Below are 14,604 nucleotides of genomic sequence, written 5' to 3'. Positions count from 1 at the left end.
ACCCAACACCATAGCTGTGAGTGACAGCATCGCACTGGAGTTACTGCATTTGTAGCTCTCTTATTGTGCGGGGCTCCGTACTTCTTATGCCGGGCGTACACCAAAGGATTTTCACAGTCCCAGACTAAAGACCGGCAGTCTTTAGGAATCTTACTGGAGTCTCGGCGCGCTCCCGTCGTCTCGATCGTTAATTGTGAGGTGATAATCTGGAGTCGGCGACCCGATTTATGCCAGTCTTTCTCTAGTCTTTCATATTAAACATGTTTGATATTATCGCAAGTCCTAGCGTAGTCATAGTGACGTAAAACAATCAACAACCAATAAAATCGTTCTCAGAAAACCGGAAACAGGAAGCCATCAGTCACAACAAAGAAACACTTATATCCTGTAAGGACTGGGCCAGGGTGAATTTGAATAACTAAATACCTTCCTGCTAAAGACCCAAAAAGCCTGGAATGTAAATTTACACACACACACGCACAGCCACACACACACACACACACACACGCACGCATCCCCCCACAAATGAAGCCTGCTCAGGACAGAGCGTGGTTTCCTGTTACGAGACACTTGTATGACTGACTTGGAATTTGATGTTCAAAGAGAAAGAAACTTCTTTTCTTTAAAAGACATTTAACCCGATATATTCGATGTGTTTTTATGTGTGTCCATTTGCCCATGTCACATTGTAATGACTATAATTTGTCCGTAACTTAAAAGTGAATTATAAATACCCTAGGTGTATTTTTAATGTAAATGTTTACCTATAACAGTCGTGTTTGATATCGTAAAAATGCCCTTGACTTGACTCAGCCAGATATATGTATGAACACACCTTAAAAGGTATGATTATGTGCATAACACATCTCTGCAGTAGAAATGACCCTTCCTAACACAGGTCATAATTTAATTAGACAAGCAGTCTGACAAGACAAAGAGAAATAAAACCCAAAGTCCCGCCTGTAAACTTCCAACCCTCTAATTGGCCAAGCCAACAGGAAGAGGCTGGATTTCTCCAAAAAGTGATAAAAGACGCTTCTCTTTTCTCTCTCTCTCTCTCTTCCTCCCGTGTTCTCGTGTCATAATGTAACGTCTCGCCTCCGGGCGAGTTCTTCGCCTTTCTTTTATTTGTTTCTAGTTTAGTTTGTGTTTTTCAGTTGTAGATAAGTCTCTGTGTTTAATTCCAATCGACGATTGGAAAGAAAACCCGTGACATATCTCTTCAGCAAATCCATCTACAAGGGACTTTTAAACGAGCGCGCGCTCGCTTTGAAGGAGAAACACGCGCACGTGACCGCGTGACGCGCCGGACCGAGCGAAGCACGCGCTCCTTCGCCAGCCATGCACAAATGGAACATTAACTCCTCGTGATTCCTCCGTTCTACGAAGTGAAACGAACTCTGCCGAACTATTTCCTCGGGTAACGTCACCTCAAAGACGTTAAGCCTTTCAAACACTCGCGCCGAATGCCAACGAACGCCACGTGATCCCCCATGGAACAAAGGCGCCACGCGCAAGCGGCCAACCATGCACGCGCCGGGACGGGCCGTGCAAAAACGCTGCAGCCGCGCTCCACACGACGCGCGCAAGCAGGACAGGACCTTCGTTCAACATGCAGGCCGCTCAAGGAACGCAGCAACACATGAGAGAACCCTTCCACATGCAAGTAAATTTGGGTTACCCTGTTTTCAGAGCATTAAGAATGTGTTTTCGTGTTGTTATCAGAGAGGTGAATGTCTTCCTGCCAATGAAATTCTCCCAATTTCTCTGTTCTCTCTCTCCCCATCCCCTTTCCTCTCTCTCTTATTCGCTCACGCGTGTACGTTATCCATTGTCCAAACTTTATGCATTTCTCGTTCACTGATGTCTTATTGTATTGTTCATTGTTGTCTATGTGTTTGTAAATACATATATCCCATGTAACCGTAGTAAATACATAAGTAGTCATGCCTCTATTAAATTAATTATATATTCATTAGATTGATGTGCTGTTTCTTTGCTCAATTTCAAGTCACTTAAGTGCCAAAGGTCTAAATGCTACAAGCTTTACGAATTACAGATACTTTAAAGAGTAACGTTAACGTTATGTGTTGATGGGCGGGAAACCCAATTCTTCTGGCCAGAGAATTGCGTTTCCTGACATCCTATAAAGTAAGATGATATTGTGGATCCCACAAATATTATCCTGACAATTGAGCTAATTAAATTTTACCTGTCTGTAAAACGTGATCTATGCAATCAACTTGTAGTTAAAATGCAAGGATACACGTGTGCATGCAGGTAAAATGATAGATCCTCCCCTAGAGGGAGAGTAAATTCAATGTAAGATTGATCTAATCCAAACATGTATGAATAATTATTAATTACCAATTATTAATTAATTTATGCAAATTCCCCACGGATTAGATCCGCCCTGAATCCTTACATAAAATGGTGGAGAAAATGCTAAGCACATTTTAAACTTGTTTTATGAGCAAAATCAGTTTTCAATCTATGTCTATATTGTGATTTAATATTGTACGTGCGCCTCGAGTGAGCGAACGCAATGCGAACTCACCGCTGCAAAATAATGTCTGACATTCCGTTTGCCATTGTTAATAACTAAAAGTAAACTGCAGTTCATAGTATTAAATTTGTCCCACAAAAGACGAAGAAACCTCTTTTGAACGACGACATTTTTAATGTTAAACTCCCCTGTCCGAACGATGTTCTTCTGTCAGGGTGAAGACAAGATTTAGTGAAACGATGCTCTTTCACTATTCTTAAAAAGGCCTTATTTTATAATCGTTAGATTAACGATAAAAACTCCTGGTTAAAACATTGACTTAGCTACTCAATTGTAAAAAACCGAAAAGCATATTATCACAAGTGCTATTTGATATATGCTTGGAGTCGAAAACAGATGAATAATTCCTGTTTCCTTTTGCACGACGCAGCGAAGAAAACCTGCTAACGTGTTCAATGAATATAGCACCGATAAAATCCAAAACTGAAAACATTTTTAATCAATGCTATTTGACATATGTTATGGGAGTCGAAAAACAGATGAATAATTCCTGTTTTCTCTCGCACAACGCAGCGACGAATCCTGCTAGATGTGCTTGTAAAACATAGCACCGAAAAAAAAAAAATCCAACACTGAAAACATTTTTCATCATATATGCTATTTGATAAATGTTATTTGGATCCGAAAAACAGATGCCTAATTCCTGTTGTCCACAATTTACGTGTAGTGCAGCGAAGAAATCCTGCCACACACTTGTGTGAAATATAGCATTGAAAAAAATCCAAAACCTAAAAAACATTGTAAATCATAAAATGCTATTTGATAAATGTATTTGTATCCGAACGACAGACGTGTAATTCCTGTTGTCCCTATGTGTGTGTGTAGGAAAAATCCTGCCACGCTGTTTTGTGAAATATAGAACCGGAAAGAAATCGGTCGATATTTAAATTCCGCACTATTTCGGATTGATGCAGCAATTGAGGCGTGTAATTCTTTGCACGTCCTCTGAGACAGTCACTTGTGAAAGCAGGCGGGTTGCAATGCTACTGCCAAACGCTAGGGCGAGCCCTTGAGTTTCCCAGTATCAGACGGCCTCCACGTCCTGACTTTACCCTCCATGAGCGCAATAGCGCCATAGTGTGGACACTAGCGGTAAAGCGTCTTTTCTTCAATTTTCTCTTCCCACAACTTCAAAGTTTACCAGTGAGATTTTGAACTCGTGTTTCTAACTTTCAATGCATGGCAATTTACAGCCTCGTTTACTAACATGATTTTCCCTGCCTTGACTGTGTGCACTTGTTTTGGATTTTGGTTCAAACCACATTTGAACTTAAAAATTCAAAATTATGTCTTAGCAGTTTCTGATGACCGCTCTGTTTTGAAATGGCTTTCTCCCAGTTGATCTTATGTTGGTTACTACCACTGACACCTCACTGTGGTCGTGATCATCAAATATAAGGCCAACCCTTAATTTCCTACACTTATTCAAATTTGGTTTGAAACAAACCGATTTCAAGGTTAATTTGAATTAAGTCTCATTGCCCGTTGGGAATTGTTTTATGGCTTTTTCTATATTTCCCTTTTCAAATTATTTTTAATAATTTTGATTTGATTTTATTACAACTGTCTCCTTGCTGTTCTAGAAGTTACTTAACATCTATGAATACGCTTGATTTGAATCGTATTTAAACCAGTTTGAATGCAATTTAAATCAAGTTCTCTGTCAGCCAGCTTGACCACTAAGAGGAAGTGGCCCAAAACCCTTTGTGGCCCAAACGCGCCACTACAGCCTGCTTCCTCCTGTGCTCTTCCTGCGGCTCTAAAACTCTCCTCCGAAGGGAGACTAGGTTATTCTGATAATTAACTTTGTCATAATTCCCTTTGTTTTTACCATAATTTTAGTAAAGCCGTTGCCTTTGATTTTTCAAAAAAAAAAAAAAAAAGGACACTCAATTTGATTTAGATAAAAGAGCTTTAATTCACGTTGAGGTTCAATTGTTCTTCATCCTGTTTTGTGTTTGTAGGTAGAAAGCTCTCTCGGGCTGTGGCAATTTGACAGTCAGCTCTGCTCGAGGTCCGGCGGGTGGTTCGTCTGATCTGCGTCACCAGCACTGACTGAGCACGGGTCTCAGACTTTCCTGTATCTTTCCCTTCGTGCGGCCCGCAACACGACATTACCAATTCGGCACCGCCGGTTGTGTTCCAGGTCAAGTTGCTTGAGAGGGCGCACCTAGGTACAGATGCACCGAAAGGCCCGGGACACTGCTGTCAAGTGTTTGGGGCGACAGAGGGACCAACCACGATGCTGACTTCGAGCGGAATGACCTCATTTCACCCCAGGCAAACTAGAAAAAGGTATTAAACCCATCCACTTAATATTGGCCACAGAATCTAGAGATTCCCCGGTCATGGGAGTGTTTGGCTCCCTCTCAAAGCCACAAACTGCAGGCTTAGGCCTCCGTTTCCCCTTTTTAACACTTCTCGTGTACTATTAATGCCATTTCATTACAGACCTTTCCATCTCTGATGGTTGCATGTTACTTCGAACTTTGCTATCTTGCCACTGCTCTTTTCTGTTGTGCTCTGTTCCTTTCAGTTCACCTAGAAGACAGAACCTCTCTGAGACCACAAGGAACGCTGAATAATAGTTTGACAAACCAAGCCGTTAGCATAGACAGGTGACCCCTAAGCTACCGCCCTGTTAAATTTTATTCAGGCCTAAATTGTCCCATCGAATGATTTAACTGTCTGCATCAGTTAACCAAAATTTTCATACACGGCATAGCCGGTATTATAGCTCGTTAGACATAGACGAACTTGCATTGGTCTCTCTGTGTGTGTTGTGTTCCTCTCGCCCACAGTGAAGCCAGTATGTTCCGGTCCTACAGTCCCACAACCCGCTGGGACAACATGGAGACATGGCTGAGATTCATGACACCTCCATTCCGGCCCAAGGTCGCCAGTGACAGAGCCCGAGCAAAGAGCAGCTGGACGCAGACGTGGACACGCTAATGTCGCACCAACCCAGCCAAAGCTCCCACGACAAAGACTGGGCCAAACACGTCAAAGCCTCGCTTTCCAGCTCACCGCGCAAGCACGCCTCCACAAAGGAGCCGCATCGCCCTGGAGCACAAGGTTGCAACGCCGAGGATGACAACGACCCCGAGCTACAAAAGGAAGTGGAAAGACTTCAAACTGCCCTGGCTAACCTTCATCGACACAGACCGAAGTGAATAGTCAGAGAAGAGAACCAGAGAGGAACTCGACGAGAAACTCCGACAAAGTGAAGCCTCTTGCAAAGAGCAGAGACCGAACTGAAAGAGACTCGAAAGCGCACGGCCTGCGAAAAACTCAAAAGAGGCCCGTGCGACCATCCACAAGCCCGTTCAACAGAGACAAGATCTCGAACACGAACTTGGCACCGATCACACAGAGTTGCCACACTCTTATAGACTGCAGCATGACCTGAAAAGGGGAAACACACACCACAAGTTTCCCCTGACCGGTCCGCACATTTCAGCCAACGCACAAGAGCTGAAAAGGGGGGTGAAAAAGCCGCCTTCCACACATCTCTGACAATCTACAGGACATTGATTGTTCACCTGCAGTCTCCAACCGGTGAACACACGTCACAGACACCCAGCAGCACAGACCTAGAAGAACCTGTGCTACCACCACCGGCTCCGAACGAGTTTGCTGTGGAACTTACAACGAACCTGTGACTGAGGACACAAGTTTCAAGAAACTTTCCCTCCAAAACCCGTCAGCCACCATAGTTCTTCTGCCCCCACGCAATGCCCACTCAACGATGCGTGAAGGTCCCCTCAGTAAGAATTCCTAAAACCCCAAATTCCTGAACTGCAAAACCAGAAGACACACTGCACGAACACCGTGCAAGACTCAGCTAAAAGGTCCTTGATCAACATCGGACATAAAACTTTTAAAAGTAGATGAAAGTGTGCTCAAAGAGTTGCAAGACTCTGCGTCTGTAAAATTTGAATTTTACTGATTTAAAGGAATCTTAGACGGACATGTAAGCCTCAACGGCCGACAGACTATGCACGACTCTTTTGAAACAAACGGTTTCTAGATGTTGAGTAAATCGGCACCGCTAAACATTAGGTTCCGTGACAGTGAAGAGTTACATAGAACACCAGCTCCAAATAGGGTATACGTTACCTTGACGCCAGAGTGTAGTAAAATCACCTGAGTTCTAAACTACCGTTAACCCACGGGCGTGCACTTGATCATCGCGATCCAACTAAAACAAAACGTGCAATACGTGTTTTGATCGCTGGCTTGTCTGAATGCCGATAAAACAATAGCTGGAATTGACATCTCTACTTCAAGTAAAAGAGCCTTAGATTCTCAACTGGTATCAGTAACTTCAGCATTAAAGCGTAAGTCTGTGTGAAAAAGGTATCATCTCAGCAGCTTGTAATCTGTACCGATATCCATTCCGCTTTGGTTAAAAAGAAATCCAAATCGCGGTATGACTAAAACCTGTTTCTGACAAAGAAAACTCAGAACAGTGTTATCTATGTAGACCCGGGTGATGCTCCCCTTTCTACGATGTAAAGGCCCTCAGAAAAAAAAAAAAGGAAAAAAAAATTGTTGCTAGATTGATGTAATTCACCTAAATTTTGGCTGCATCTACAAGCAGAAAGCTACTAAGCGATCAAACCAAGTCACGTGCTGAAAAATCAGCATTTATGCACGAGAAGAAACGTAACTACATACGCTTAGACAAGCGTTGACTTGCAGCAATTCTATGTCCTTACTTTGTAAACAAATAGAATAAGTCATGTAAAGTAAAGAGCAAAGTTGCATTAGTACAATTAGCAAATGCCAAAACACATCTGCAGTTTACTAAATGGAACATCAAGTTCTTGAAATACAAAGTATAGGCGCCTCCTGTTAACCCGTTAAAACGTGTGTGATTCATGTAAAATGTACAGACATTCTTCAAGTACTGTTGAATTGTTCTGACATGCTCTGGTTCCCATGACAACTTGCCACAGGAAGTGTTAACTCGTAATGTCACTTTTGTAAACAAACCAGCCTGGGTGGCTAAGCTAAATCTAGCCTAGCATCCAGCTAACTTAGGCTAAGCTAACCTAACCTAGCTCCCGTACAGCATAGGCTAAGCTAAATAACTTCCACAGTTAGCAGCTAGCATCATTTACTTGAACCCTTAATCACCGCCTGTGTTCCACAGGGCAAAGTATTCTAGAATACTTTCCTCAACACCAGTTAGGGTTTCTAATTATCCACTTTCCGTGTTTGCAATTCTTATTAGCTAAAGTTCACCTTCACTGGTTTAGGAATACTCCTTGCTAACCGTTGAAGACTAACTTCGCAGATCCCCTGTTAATTAAACTTAAGTTTAACTACATGTAAACTGCGTAACTAACTACAGAAGAATTTGTATAACCATAGGAATTTTCATCTGCATGTTGACTAAACCTTTGGAGGGACACACACGAGGTGGTTTTGAACATGCAACCGCTACAACCCACTATAAAGTGTTGATCAAAGCAAATCCAAAGTTTAGTCACTAATGCCACTGATTATTCTCGACTTCAGATCATTCCTGTGTTTGATCATTTTATTCCATTTTGCTTTAATTTTTATTTTATTTTCCTCATTAATTTTTTTTTCTTTCCTTTGACCTTGATAATAATAGCAAGCAGCTATTCCCTGGTCTATTAGGTCATCTATATGATTTAAATTTTTTTTTTTGGACTCTCTTGTCCGAGTGTGGTTCCATCTCCTATAGGGCCCAGAAAGGAAACAGACCCCCTTATTTGTTATTTTGGCTTAATTTCAACCAGTGCACTCGTTTTGTGACCCTTCAACACCACTACTAGAGTCCTGAGGATTGACAATAAGCAGAATTTAAATAAGAAAGCACCATCGGAACCACACAAAACTTAGCCTAACAGTCACAGCTAAGATAAGGACACAAGAGACACTTAGCTTTATGCTAAATGCTTAACGAACCTATTAAGCAGTAGTTCTGAACTTTTAGGGCCACGCATTAATCACTCACAACAAGTGTGCACAGAGCCCCTACCTGACCACCACCAAAGACATTGATTTGAGCCTTGAAGCCCTGCTAGACACTAGCTCGAACACCACGCTAATGTCAGCCCAACTCTCTGAAAGACTCAGTGCTACAGCTGAGCATCAAAACGAACTCTCAAGTCCCAAACATGTGAGCTGAACGTGCAATCCTACAGCCAAAACAACATTTGGCTCAAAACAGGTAGCTCCCGTTCACCCAGTGTACCGATCACGTACCCACTTCTGATTGGCCAAGTTCTGTTAAATCGCTTTGAGCCTTTAATAGACCTTAAACAACTGAATGTCTGAGCTCAAGTTCAAAAACCCCTTCCCCTCCAGTCACACAGGTCAAGAGAACCTAACTGGCAGGTCACAGAGGTCACAAGAACTCCCTCAGCCAGCCATAAAGGCACAGCCTCAGCACCAAATGGAGATGTGAACTTGCTACCCTGCACCTTTCAGCTCACCAAAGACTGTGACTAACCAAATGAACTTTGAGACAACCACCTCTCTACCCCTCCAACCACCCACGACCGCCGTCTGCACCCACCGACAACCGGTGCCTTCAGCCAACCTGCGTCAAGCACATGCTGCGTGCACTAAACAACATTCAGCGTTCTGCACCTGATGCCATCACCGCGCCACAGCTTGTGATGCCACAGTGCAAAAGGGGGGTAATGCCAATGTATGCCGCTGCACGCCGCAGCACCAGAGACACTTGCAAGACACTTTTTCCTCCCTTTCTCTCTTTCTCTCTCCCTTTCACTTTTACCAGGATGCTGCTGTGCCTCCAGCCAACCAGAGGGCGACCGCACTCGGACATCTCACCAGGTCTGGCACCAGGACTCCTTTTCTGCCGGACCCGCACTCAGAAAGTGAATGTGCCACCTGATCCTTACAACGCCTACAGAACACACTACCCCAGCGTAACAACACAATACAGCTGGGTAGGTGCCGATGGACAAAGGACTCCCGCACTCACGCTGAGACCGTGGTTGAACACATGCTCAAGCAACTTGAGAAAATGACTGTCACTCTAGCGGAGCCAGGTGGCCACAACCACCGCCGCACTGCCGTCAGAACTCTGTTTAACACTTGTATGTCCAGCATGAATGCAGCAAACCTCGCCAACGTGGTACGGCATGTAGCCGAAATTCAGACTGAGATTCCACAGATAAAAGAGCACTCACAACAGAGTGCAGACCATCGACAAGACACTAAAGGGAACTGTGGTAACTTTCAACACTCACAGCGTTGAACCCCATGCACTCCAACACTCACTCCATGAAACAGCTGTTTACTGTCTTCCAGAATGACTTTGCTCAAACTCAGCTGGTAACAGCCCTGATGACAAACCTGCCGCAGGGGGTGAACCCCTCCATCGACAGCCTCGCCCGGGGTAGAATTCCACCGCACCTGATACCCCTAAGCCTCGTGAAAACCGTGCTGGCGTCCGCCATCACCACGCCAACTGACTCTTTACAAATACACCTTTCCTACTCTCTGGGTAGTGCCATCCCTCTCTGCGTCGACTACAAGCAGAGAAGTTGGGGGGTTTTCTCTTGAACTTGCCCATCATAGAGTCAAGCCGAATCTACCGGCTCAAGAACATTGTCAAGGTCAGATTTTGAAAAGTAACATTCACATCAAGATCCACACGCCGGACGGGGTTGACTGCAACGACAGCAACACAAAGCCGTCCTAAGCTCCGAACCCGTACGTGTGCACATTGACCAAAGAAATTCACTATCTCTGCCCTAACAAGCCTTTCCTCAGAGACAACACTGACGGAATCTGCGGGCTGCAGATCAGCGACACCCGCTGCCCTGCCGAAGCCAAGCTACGCACTCAAGGCATCAAGACCCAAGCAGAGAGTGTAAGTGACAGGCGGCTCGCTAACACTCCTGTGTGCGCAGCTGCACTCACTTACGACCAGAATGACACTGACACCTGTGTCACCTCGCTCCACTAGAGCCTGTGAATCCAAGCACCGAAAAGTGCCATCCTTCACCGTGACGACCTGGCATGATACCATCTTCCATGCAAGAGAGTACAAATTAAACTGGAAATCCCATCCTTCTCCAGGAACCACACTTTCACCCTAACTCCAGAACGGGAGTTGTGGGTTGCGAAAGGGGGGTGATCCCAGCTAATTGACATTGCTCCTATCGACACAGCCCTCCAAGCGTTGTCTCGACTACCCATTCTGACTACCTCACCTGTTGTCCAAGCCTGGACCCCAGCCGGCACTGCACGGTGTACCGCTATGGTAGTCAGACACACCCTGATACTGGGCTTGACCTTCATCCTATACAGGAGACTCAATGAGATAAAAACATCTTCAGCCAAGCTCACGAAAGGTTTCGGACGAAACCCGCAAAAAGGGGGTGCCAAGTCAGAGACCAGGCCAGAGGCAGCTTCGAACCTCATAGAGCTGAATCCTCAGCCCTAATAACCACCTGCTGCATGAGTCATGATTCACCTGCCATCCGTCCATTGTGATGATTGTTGTCCGATTAAGTCCACACAGGGACTTCATCAGACAAAAAGGGGGACTGTAAGGACTGGGCCAGGGTGAATTTGAATAACTAAATACCTTCCTGCTAAAGACCCAAAAAGCCTGGAATGTAAATTTACACACACACACGCACAGCCACACACACACACACACACACACGCACGCATCCCCCCACAAATGAAGCCTGCTCAGGACAGAGCGTGGTTTCCTGTTACGAGACACTTGTATGACTGACTTGGAATTTGATGTTCAAAGAGAAAGAAACTTCTTTTCTTTAAAAGACATTTAACCCGATATATTCGATGTGTTTTTATGTGTGTCCATTTGCCCATGTCACATTGTAATGACTATAATTTGTCCGTAACTTAAAAGTGAATTATAAATACCCTAGGTGTATTTTTAATGTAAATGTTTACCTATAACAGTCGTGTTTGATATCGTAAAAATGCCCTTGACTTGACTCAGCCAGATATATGTATGAACACACCTTAAAAGGTATGATTATGTGCATAACACATCTCTGCAGTAGAAATGACCCTTCCTAACACAGGTCATAATTTAATTAGACAAGCAGTCTGACAAGACAAAGAGAAATAAAACCCAAAGTCCCGCCTGTAAACTTCCAACCCTCTAATTGGCCAAGCCAACAGGAAGAGGCTGGATTTCTCCAAAAAGTGATAAAAGACGCTTCTCTTTTCTCTCTCTCTCTCTCTTCCTCCCGTGTTCTCGTGTCATAATGTAACGTCTCGCCTCCGGGCGAGTTCTTCGCCTTTCTTTTATTTGTTTCTAGTTTAGTTTGTGTTTTTCAGTTGTAGATAAGTCTCTGTGTTTAATTCCAATCGACGATTGGAAAGAAAACCCGTGACATATCTCTTCAGCAAATCCATCTACAAGGGACTTTTAAACGAGCGCGCGCTCGCTTTGAAGGAGAAACACGCGCACGTGACCGCGTGACGCGCCGGACCGAGCGAAGCACGCGCTCCTTCGCCAGCCATGCACAAATGGAACATTAACTCCTCGTGATTCCTCCGTTCTACGAAGTGAAACGAACTCTGCCGAACTATTTCCTCGGGTAACGTCACCTCAAAGACGTTAAGCCTTTCAAACACTCGCGCCGAATGCCAACGAACGCCACGTGATCCCCCATGGAACAAAGGCGCCACGCGCAAGCGGCCAACCATGCACGCGCCGGGACGGGCCGTGCAAAAACGCTGCAGCCGCGCTCCACACGACGCGCGCAAGCAGGACAGGACCTTCGTTCAACATGCAGGCCGCTCAAGGAACGCAGCAACACATGAGAGAACCCTTCCACATGCAAGTAAATTTGGGTTACCCTGTTTTCAGAGCATTAAGAATGTGTTTTCGTGTTGTTATCAGAGAGGTGAATGTCTTCCTGCCAATGAAATTCTCCCAATTTCTCTGTTCTCTCTCTCCCCATCCCCTTTCCTCTCTCTCTTATTCGCTCACGCGTGTACGTTATCCATTGTCCAAACTTTATGCATTTCTCGTTCACTGATGTCTTATTGTATTGTTCATTGTTGTCTATGTGTTTGTAAATACATATATCCCATGTAACCGTAGTAAATACATAAGTAGTCATGCCTCTATTAAATTAATTATATATTCATTAGATTGATGTGCTGTTTCTTTGCTCAATTTCAAGTCACTTAAGTGCCAAAGGTCTAAATGCTACAAGCTTTACGAATTACAGATACTTTAAAGAGTAACGTTAACGTTATGTGTTGATGGGCGGGAAACCCAATTCTTCTGGCCAGAGAATTGCGTTTCCTGACATCCTATAAAGTAAGATGATATTGTGGATCCCACAAATATTATCCTGACAATTGAGCTAATTAAATTTTACCTGTCTGTAAAACGTGATCTATGCAATCAACTTGTAGTTAAAATGCAAGGATACACGTGTGCATGCAGGTAAAATGATAGATCCTCCCCTAGAGGGAGAGTAAATTCAATGTAAGATTGATCTAATCCAAACATGTATGAATAATTATTAATTACCAATTATTAATTAATTTATGCAAATTCCCCACGGATTAGATCCGCCCTGAATCCTTACAATCCATAATTTCAACACAGCATTTAAAATTATACCCTTTCAAGACATTTAGTTCAAACTATTGTTCTCATCATATAATGATATAGATTCATAACCCCCGGTCATGTGAAAAAGTTAGGTCATCCCATTAAATAGTCAACTCTTTATTAACTCTTTCCCCGCCAGCATTTTTAAAAAAAAGTTGCCAGCCACCGCCAGGGTTTTTGACGATTTTCACTAAACTTTAATGGCCCGCAGAATATTTTCTTCTATGAATATTGTCAGGGTCTTGCTCTGGCAGCTTTGTCTGTGTTGTCTTTGTTTCATGTCTCTATGTTTGTGTTGTGCTTTAACATATGGTTTTGTTTGTGTTGGCCATGTGCTCCTCTGTTCCTGCCTCCTTGTTTCCCTGTACCACACCCTCTTGTCTAGTTGAGTCCTCTTTTGTCTGAGTGTTGTCACCTGTTCCTCATGTTCTCTGCTCCCTTGTTTGAGTCCTCGTTTACCTGAGTGTGGTCACCTGTTCCTTGTCTGAGTGTGCTCACCTGTTCCTCTTGTTCTTAGCTCCCTTGTAGCCACATCGAGATGTGCCTTAATTAGCTCAAATTATGCATAGGGAATTTTAATAATTAATCATGAATATGATTAATATATTGCATATTACAGTTAAATTATCGAAATTGAAAATAGATCGATTGTATATATGAATGGTAAATCATAACGAATTATAATTCCTCATTCATATATCAATGGTCTCATTACAGATCGATTATATGAGACAACTTTAAGGGAATTAATTTAGTTTATCAAACAATCGGTTTGTCCAGCAAACAGCCGTAAGATTAACTTACCAACTTCTCAACAAAGTTATCCCTTTTTATAAACTCCAAGAAATCTCAATGTTCCGGCCGTGAACATTAATTTTTCTCGTGATTATAAAATTTACGTTACTGATATAGTAGCAACTTGTAAAGCTTTGTAGCTATGAGATATTCATTTCATTGACTTGTAAATGAGCACTTCAGGATCAATCAAGAATATGGTTTTAATAATTGAAACTACGGATACAGAATTCTACATTTGAAATGTAGAATGGTCCCAGGAGCCTTTTATAGCGCAAGTAGGCTTCGCTCAGGTGTGGCTCATCTGTAATTGGGGAAGAGACATTGCGCTCAAACACATGTATAGGAACAAACACCAGAGCTGGGGGACGTAATACCCCCACCCCAAAATGGTGACCTGTCGCCATACCTGGAACATGAGAACACTCATTTTTACTCACGAATTCTGTGTTTCAGCTCAATGTTTGAGCCAACCCAGACAATAGAGTTCCAGCTATAAATAATCACTACCTCGTTCAAGGCGTATCTGCATGCGAAAAGAAGTTAGAATTACACAGGAATGTATTATTTTGGCGTATATGGTTAAGTCACAGGCAAATCGCAACTATGCGCGACG

At 43.5% G+C, this 14,604-nt stretch overlaps 1 pseudogene; it reads left to right on the top strand.

Moving 5' to 3' along the window:
* The first annotated feature begins 9,596 nt into the window (after positions 1–9,596).
* The window catches only part of LOC130102008 (cilia- and flagella- associated protein 210-like), a 31,172-nt pseudogene continuing 26,164 nt past the window's right edge, over positions 9,597–14,604 (top strand).

Source organism: Rhinichthys klamathensis, unplaced genomic scaffold, assembly GCF_029890125.1.
Source record: "Rhinichthys klamathensis goyatoka isolate OS25496 unplaced genomic scaffold, OSU_Roscu_1.1 h1tg000264l_1, whole genome shotgun sequence".
NCBI classification, from domain to species: Eukaryota; Metazoa; Chordata; class Actinopteri; order Cypriniformes; family Leuciscidae; genus Rhinichthys; species Rhinichthys klamathensis.
The sequence above is the reverse complement of the archived record's forward strand: the minus strand, read 5'-3'. Positions and strand labels throughout refer to the sequence as shown.